General features: G+C 47.3%; 1 protein-coding gene across 4 annotated transcripts in view; it reads right to left on the bottom strand.

Annotated features, from left to right (window-relative positions):
- The window catches only part of Kiaa1211 (KIAA1211 ortholog), a 217024-nt gene that overhangs the window by 42528 nt on the left and 165995 nt on the right, over positions 1 to 8501 (bottom strand). For all 4 annotated transcript variants that reach the window (XM_013350803.2, XM_026784982.1, XM_026784981.1 and 1 more), the window contains exon 3: positions 7118 to 7289. The gene's annotated coding sequence lies outside the window, so the exon portion shown is untranslated. The remainder of the gene's footprint in view (positions 1 to 7117; positions 7290 to 8501) is intronic.

The following is an 8501-nucleotide window of genomic DNA, read 5'->3' as shown; positions in this document are numbered from 1 at the left end:
CAGGATGGAGTCAATTCTGAGGTAAGGTGTGTTGTGTTAGCATTGAGATAATCCTCTTTTTCTACATCGCAGCCTCCACCCTATGGTAGCAATGGATTTGAAGGGCAGGAAGGAGGAGACAGTGGCATTTCTCTCTTGTTTCTCCTCTTTTCTCCTCTTGCACTTCATGTGCTCGTAGGAGGCTACTTCAGAGCAAATCACAGTGTCCTTGGCCCATTTTGTCAGGATACAGAACAAAGCACAGGGCTGTTCTGAAGGTCTCATTTCTGTGCTCAAAGATCTCAGGCAGCATGGTTGGGGCCTGGCTGAATTGCTGTCCTGTGCTGTAATGCATGGATTGGATTATTATGCTGAGAATCTCATCATCAACAACATTTTAACCTCTGTTCAGGCAAAGATTGCATTCACTGTTCCTGTTGATTTTGAAGCCTTTTCGGATTATCTCCCTGGACCACTTCAGAGGATGTGCAGGCCATGATGCCCTGTTGCTGGGACCAGGATAGGCAGTGGGGTCACAGAGCATGTGTTCTTGCTTACAGGAGAAGATGTGCGTATGTGGAGCCCACGAAGTGAAAAGGAAGAAAGGAGAGACCATTGAGGGCAGCGATTGGACTAGGGGGTGTATGATGTCACTCTGCCTGGGTTTTACCTCCAATCTATTGTGATATGACCGACATCTGTAAAGACCTTCAACTCAAGCCTTTGCCAATTGTGCGTTCTCTCGGACTCTGCATTCATTGTGAATCGTTCATTTGCCAGCTCAGAAGACAGCAGTGTTTCCCCTTTGCCAAAATCCTGCAGAACAAAGCTGCATGTTTCCCCAGCATGCCAGGATGGGATGGGGCCTGAATTACTCTGGCCCTGGAAAGGGAAAGTTCTGTTGGGTAGGACTCAGTGCTTTGTACCAGTGTGTCTGTATGCACGTCTGTGCCGTACATGAACACACTGTGCATAAGGAGGCCAGAAGAGGGTGTTGGATCCCCAGGTGTGGAGTTGAGGATGGCTACGAACCACCGTGTGGATGCTGGGAATGGAACGGTGGATGCTGGGAACGGAATATGGGTCTTCTGGAAGAGCAACCAGCGACCCTAACTGCTGAGGCATCTTCAACCCCTGATTAGACCTTAATGATACTGCTGAATGCCCCGCCCCCAAGTCTTCCATATTCTTTAAGACATCAGGCGATATGTTTAGTGATGGTTGACACTGTAGTTATGCCTTCTGTAGAGCTAAAACCATCCTGCCTGACAGTTCTCCAGCTACTACGCAAAGCGCTGGGCACATTCCAAGACCCACCCACAGACCGTGGAGTCCTAGCCCACAGAGGGAAATTCTCCCATCTGAAGGCTCTCTGCAGCTGCGCCGTGAATGGTGCTTCAGGCCAGCGCACTCCGCACCCCCTGCTTCTTAAGTCTTTGTCTTGTCCTTTCTTTTTTGGACAAGCATCATGTAATTTGGGGCCATAGATATTGGGTAATTACTATAGCAATGACTTCAGGCATAAGGAAATATAATTACAGTCCAATTTCAGCTTGTTTCCATGACAACGGGGCAATTGCAATTGATCAGCAGTTTTCTTTCTAAACAGATCCATGAGTCCCATTCAAATAAAATGCTAATGAGCAATTAAATATCCTTGCAAAAAAAAATCCCTACAGTTGTTAGGAAAGACTGGAAGCAGACTCGATCAGGTGTGGCATCTTTGACAGGCACCCTGGATTCTGGGATCCTGTAAAATATGTGATGCTCAGCAGACCACAGAGGACCAAATTGTCTGTCAATTACAACAGAGACAGGAAACGGGAGACACCCTGAAGTCTTAAAATAAACAGTCTAGAGATGGGAGCTAGGGGGCTGTCTGATTGTCCCTGTATCACAGGACAAGGAGTCCCCTAGAACGTCTCTCAAGCTCTGGACTCCTCTGGCGTCCCTGCTGCCTACCTTACTTCTCTGTTGCCCCAGTGGAAAAACCTCCCTATCATGTGAATCAGTTTCCTCTAGGTTTGTGCTCTGGCAACAAAACGCAAGTCATCAAGGCCACCATCTCTATCTCTGGTGACATTACCGTGTGTTTATAAAGTGCTTTACAACAGACCGTGCCGTATTTGACCTTATGCCAATACCGGGAGCCAGCAGGTTATTTAGCAGATCCAGGGACTGATGACTTAGTCTACCCAGCTCCTACAGTCTTAAAATGGCCCTGCCTCCTCATCTGCAGCTTCCCTCAGAACAGCTACTACTGGTTCACCAATAAATACCCTTTCCCTAGACTTAGGCAACCCAGGTCGACTTCTAGCCAGTTTCAAATTTCCATTCAATTGTTCCCCCCGCCCCCTGAGACAGGATTTCTCTGTAGTTTTGGAGCCTGTCCTGGAACTAGCTCTTGTAGACCACGGTGGCCTTGAACTCACAGAAATCCCCCTGCCTCTACCTCCTGAGTACTAGGATTAAAGGCGTGCTCCACCACCTGGCTCATTCAATCGTTTTTAACGTCTCTATTCCCTGTTTAAATTAGCCACAAGTCTTATGGGTGGAGGATAAATGGTCAAGTATAATTTATCTTTTCTGGAAATCGTCAAGGCCAAGTGACAGAAAACACACCCTGTGCCCGGGGAGCCTTGAGCTGTGTCAAGATTTCACTGGAGTGAAATCAGTCTCATGATGCCAACTGTGGCCTCTCCCTATTCTGGCAGGTGACAGTGATGGTGCCCTCCTCATCGTGGCAGGAAACTAGAGGATGAGGTGGGTGACTACTGACTTGCAGAGTGGGGACCCCAGTAAAATAAAAATACAGTGTTTGTGTATCTGTTCATTCAACGTTTCCTGAACGCCCAGAGTATGCTGGGCGGGCTAGAAATACAAGCAGGGTCGGTCATAAGGCTTAGGGAGGGGAAGAAACTGGGAGGAGACTTTGCTATGATTTCAATAAGAAGGGCTCGCATTAGAGGCTGGTCTTGAATGGTGGCACCATCTCAAGAGGCTCTGTAAAATGTAGGTGGCGCTTAGCTCGAGAATGCAGGTGTGGGTCCTTAGGGTCCCTGGCCCCGTCCTGTCTTTTCTCTTTGTTTCCTGTCCACCACGATGTGAACAGTGTTTTCCTGCCACCTGCTCCCACTGCCAGGATGGTCTACCCAAGTGCATGGGAACCAGCAGCCGTGGACCAGTTCTTCTGAAGTCATGAGCCAAAAAGATCAATTTTCCTGGAAGTTACTTTTGTCCAATAGTCCTGTCACGGTTATGCAAAATTAACAGGCTGATAAGACGAAGGGGAGCAGAGGGGACTTGCTTCCCTGGGGAAGGGACAGCTGCACAGAAATGGAGGAGCAAGGGGGAATTAAGTGAAGGAAATAGAGATGGGGTTGTTTCAGATGAAAACCACAACATATCAAAGAAGCCGGTTGAGGTCGTAGCCACATCTCTGCCATTAGGAACACTAGCATCTGTCTGAAGCTCAGTTTCACTGCTTGTAGAATGCAGGCAGTAGCTAGAGACTCAAACTTAAATCCTTTTTTTAAAAAGGATTTTTATTTCTTTTAATTATGTACATGCCTGTCTATGTGGACATGTTTACACATGAGTACACATGAGTGAGGCCAAAGGTGCTGGATTCCCTGGAGCTGGAACAGATAGTGAGCTACCTGACATGGGTACTGCGAACTGAACTCGGGTCCTCTGGAAGAGCAGTACCAACTCTTAACCAATGAGTCATTTCTCCAAGCCCCTGCCAGAAATTGTTTATGTACATACCAGCAAGGGATGAAGGTTCTAACCACTATATGTTTTTGCTAATACTTAAAAAACAAAACCAACTATCTTTTCGGCTGTAGTTCATGTGTGTGCAACATGTTTCCCTGTTGAACAAACAGGGCTTATTTGTAACAAATTTCTCTTTCTTTTTTTCTTCATCCCTTCCTTTCTCTCCCTCCATCCTTTCTTTCTTCCTTCTTTCCTTCCTTTCTTCTTTCTCTCTCTTTTTCTAAGAAATGTCTATCCAAATTCTTTACCTATTTTCTAAAGAAGTTTTTTTGGACCTTTTATTACTGAATTGTAAAAGATCTTTACCCACCCTGAACATGCTGATCTTATCAGAGCTATTGTTTGAATGTGTTTTCTTTCATTCTCTGGAGTTTTTGCATTCTTTGAACTCACTGGAGACACAAAATCTCTAATCCTGTATCTTGTAGCCTGGATCAGTTTTTCTCAGAAGCCTAATAGATTCTTATGAGTATCAGTTCCTTAGGACTTTGTTTTTGATAGGACCTTTCTTTGTGGCCCAGGTTGGCTTGCTTTAAACAAGTAAGGTATTTGTGCCTGAATCATAAAGGTATTGTCTGTGGCTTTGTTTGCTCGCTTGTGACATCTTTATCTGTTTATGTAAAGTCAGCACATGCCTATAGAAAGAGATGGAAAATCCTCCCTTATTCTGGTTTTCCCTCCTTGCCGTCTTTCTGATAGAATCTCACTATGAAGCCTCAGCTTTCTCACCTGTAAACCGCAGATAATAAGAATCTTAGAGAGTTGCGGCACAGCGTGAGTTCATCTACGCAAAGCACACTAATGCTACTATTGAGAGGTCACTTTAATAAATGCCATTGGAGATTCTCCAAGAAAGAAGAGTCTGCAAACAAAGGAACCTGCTATATACGACATCCTTCTTAGAGACTCGCATGGTGCATAACAGAGTTATGTAAAGCCCTACGTGAAATTCTTAACATACATGTATACCAAACATATCTACCAAGATGACTCTTCCTCTTTTTTTTACATGTAACATTCATCTCTTCCGCTTTCTGTTATTGCTGTTTCTGAGACAAGGTACTGCTATGTAGCCCCGCTTGATCTGAAACTCACAATGTAGCTAAGGCGAGCCTTGAACTCACAGCAGTCCTGCTGCCTCAGCCTATCAAATGCTGACATATTTATCCAACATCCTTGTGGAAAAATACTATCAATTGTATTTAATTAACAAAGGAAATGCTATTAAATTGTTAAAAGCCATCATGGTTTAAATTTCACTTTCTCAGAGGCATGCTTACATTAAAAACAGCAGCCAAGGAGCCAGGAAGGCTCCCGAGCTACAGAAAGAGCAGGGCCCCTTGGGTGTCCTGCGACTCCCTGTGCACTGCAAGTGAGCTTCACCTGCCTCTGCCTCTTGAGTGTAGGGATTAAAGGAGTGTGCTACACCACCCAGCTTCATTTCTAAATCTCCATACGGTCAACAGAAAGTAATTTTAGGAAGCCCTATTTTTCATGTTTTTCCACTTGTAAATAGGGCAGATGAGGAGAACTTCAACTGCACTGCAGGGCATTCATATCGTCAGGCGGTGGTGGCGTACGCCTTTAATCCCAGGCACTGGGGAGGCAGAGGCAGGTGGACCTCTGTGTGTTTGAGGACAGCCTGGTCTACAGAGCAAGTTATAGGACAGCCAGGGCTACACAGAGAATCCCTGTCTCGAAAAATGAAACAAAACAAAGTGTGTTCTGTACCCAACGTGGAGGTTTCCGAACAAAAGTCAATAATAAGACCAGGGACATCACCTATGCAGTCATGGAGTTGCTTGACCTAATGTGGAATTTTCCATGATTTCTTAAAGCCTTCAGGAAAACCCTCGAGAGGTAAATGGAACACAGAACTTATGGGAAGAGAACGTGTAAGAGTTCAAAGCAACTCTACAGGACACAAGGGACTGGCAAAGCTGCAACCGACTGCCAAAGAAAGTGTGTTTTCAAAGAACCCTCTGAGCAAAGGTGGGCTCTGGGGGCGCGACTTCATGAGCCTCGGTCCCTCTTTAGTAGTGTTGAGCTTCATTCTGCTACGAGGGGAAAAAGATCCGCATTCGTGTTTACGTGTTTACAGCATGAGAAACAGAAATGAAATCGGGATTGGTCCCCACCCGATAACAGTCAGCATTACGGAGAGCCCCCCACCCCACTACAGTGGCCGGTGGATGAGGATTGGCCTGCACCAGACAACAGTCAGCACTATGGAGAAACCCCACTACAGCGGCCGGTCACCTACTGGTTGCTCTGCTTTCCTTCCACAGAGTTTTATCCCTCTAAAGGGCTACAGTTAAGTTGGCCATTTTCTTCTGTGGTAAGAACGGTGGAAAGCAAACACAGGCTTGTCAAGCAGAGTCAGAGCTGGTTAGAGCTAACATGTGCGGCCGGTGAACACTGTGCCAGCTCAGTGGGTGTCACCTGTCTGAGGGTTTCGTATCACAACGGTATCCACTAGGATTTCCTTACTGTCACACACTCTAGGGGGCATTTTTGTCTTTGGCGTGTGTTAGGGAGTCGGGTGCCAGCACTCACTAACAAGCTGAAGAAAACCTGGCCCTTGAGTTCACAAGCCAGCCTCGTAAGAAGCAAGCAAATCAACTATTTCCATAGAAAGTAATATATTCTTTGTTGAGTCAGGCTGGAGATGCTAATGAGTACAGCAAGGCTGAAGAAGTCAGACGGGAGGGTTGGGGTGGCTTCTCCTAAGGGACGATTTCCAAGAGCAGTACCCGAGTTTAGTCATCCCTGACTAGTGCGCCTCACATCCCAGCACTAGGTGACAAAAGCCCCACCCCAACCCTCCAGGCTCTGGTTCTGAGATTCTTGATCAGATTTAGAGCCTGTGTCCTATAAGAGGGAGAAAGAAGTGGGAGAGAGGGAGAGGGAGGAAGTTGAAAGGAAAAAGATAAAGGAGGAAGAAGGGAAAGAAAGTTGAAGTTAAAGGTTCTGTGGAGAGAGCTCACCCCCAAAGCAGCTAGAGGTTTCCTGGGGTGTAAGGGTGACCTCACTGAGCCTCGCCTCACACATGAGGCCTGGACTGTGACTATCTTTTCTCTGCCATTAGGGCCATAGGAACTTGGTCATCAGTCAGAAGACCCTTTCTTGAGCCAAGCCAGTGAAGTGTCGTCTTCCACCATCAGTGAGGGCAGAGAAGGGCAGGCTCAACCCTTGTCAAGGTCACTTCTCCACCCAGCACACCGGGTGCCACCCTCACGCCCAGGTGGGACACCTTTATGAAGCTGGCCCTGCCCTCCAAATCCCAAACCCACACTGACCCTCCAGGCATCTCTTTCCTCACCCCGGGACTCTGTCAGAGAGGGAAAGGGAAAGTTATTACCTCAGATTGCTTTCCAGGGGCTCCTCATCTGAGGAGAAGGTCCCATTGCTGGCGCCCTGGGGAGCGTGCCTCTGCCTCTCAGCTGGTCCCTCCCAGGACAGTAGGGTGCTCTTCTTTTTCCTTTTGCCAAACAACTTCTTAAAAGGCTGGAACTTGCCTCCCTTCTTCTTGTCTGTGAATTACAAGACAAACACACAGCTGCAGTTGGATAGGGCTGTGCCTCTGAACCTAGGAACAAATTACCAGTCAGCCACCCCTGGCCAAGAGAGCCAGGGCAAAGGGCAGCCATAGACAAAGCCCGCTGCTGAGAACACCAGGGCCGCCCAGGCGCCAAGGTGCAGAGTGAGGCAGGGCATAAGCCACATGCATGGTGCACCTTTTGACCCCCAGGCTTCTAGAAGATCAAGAAGAGCCTCCAAGCTGTAAGACCATTGGGGCACCCCCCACACCACCCAAGGGTGGTGCCTCCTTTCTTTAACAAAGCTAATGGACAGGGTCATCCTCTGGGAGAAGCAGAGAACAGCATCCAAGCCACACAGGGATTTAAGAAGCATATAACATGAAACTTCAATCATTCTGTTTTAGCCTTGCCGCATACAGAAGATAATGGTTAACTCTTGGTACAAACTTTGCCCCATTGCCACCCATGACCATATAGTCCCAGTTTATCCCTCATGTCTCCTTTAAAATTCTCCTATGAAGAGACTCCAAGCAGCTGCCACAAACCTCTCCCCGTGTACCACTGCATCCAGTAGGGACCGAGGCTTTGCCCCTTCGGCTCTTCCCCTCTGTTCCTTTGAATACAAATTCCTTCGCCTCACTCCAGTTCAGCCATGGGACAGAAAGTGTAAACCCTGCTCTGCCAGAAAAGCCCCGTTCATCAGCTTTCCCTGAGAACCTTGGAGTCATTCTCGGGGTAGACTGGTGACCATCTTTAAAACTGTTTAGTGGGGCGGTGGTGGCGCATGCCTTTAATCCCAGCACTCAGGAGGCAGAGACAGGTGGATCTCTGTGAGTTTGAGGCCAGACTGGTCTACAGAGTGAGTTCCAGGACAGGTTCCAAAGCTACAGAGAAACCCTGTTTTGAAAAACAAAAAACAAAAAAAAAATTCCAAGAAACCAAACCTGTTTCACTCTCATTCCCCTGCCACTGCTCAAGGACTCACTAGAAAGACTAGTCACCACAACGGCTCTGTGGCATTAAGAGACATCATTAGTGTCCCTGTCTGTGCACGAGGGATCAGAGACAGACAGGAACTAACTCGCATGTGCTCCAGGGAACATATTCTTGAAGTGAGAGTGAGGGTGTCTAAGGAGACAGGACGACAGAAGATCACAGCATGTATTGAAAATCCCCACAGGAGAGCTCCCACTGTCTCCGTGG

The sequence above is a fragment of the Microtus ochrogaster genome, linkage group LG1 (assembly GCF_000317375.1).
Source record: "Microtus ochrogaster isolate Prairie Vole_2 linkage group LG1, MicOch1.0, whole genome shotgun sequence".
Classification (NCBI taxonomy): Eukaryota; Metazoa; Chordata; class Mammalia; order Rodentia; family Cricetidae; genus Microtus; species Microtus ochrogaster.
The sequence above is the reverse complement of the archived record's forward strand: the minus strand, read 5'-3'. Positions and strand labels throughout refer to the sequence as shown.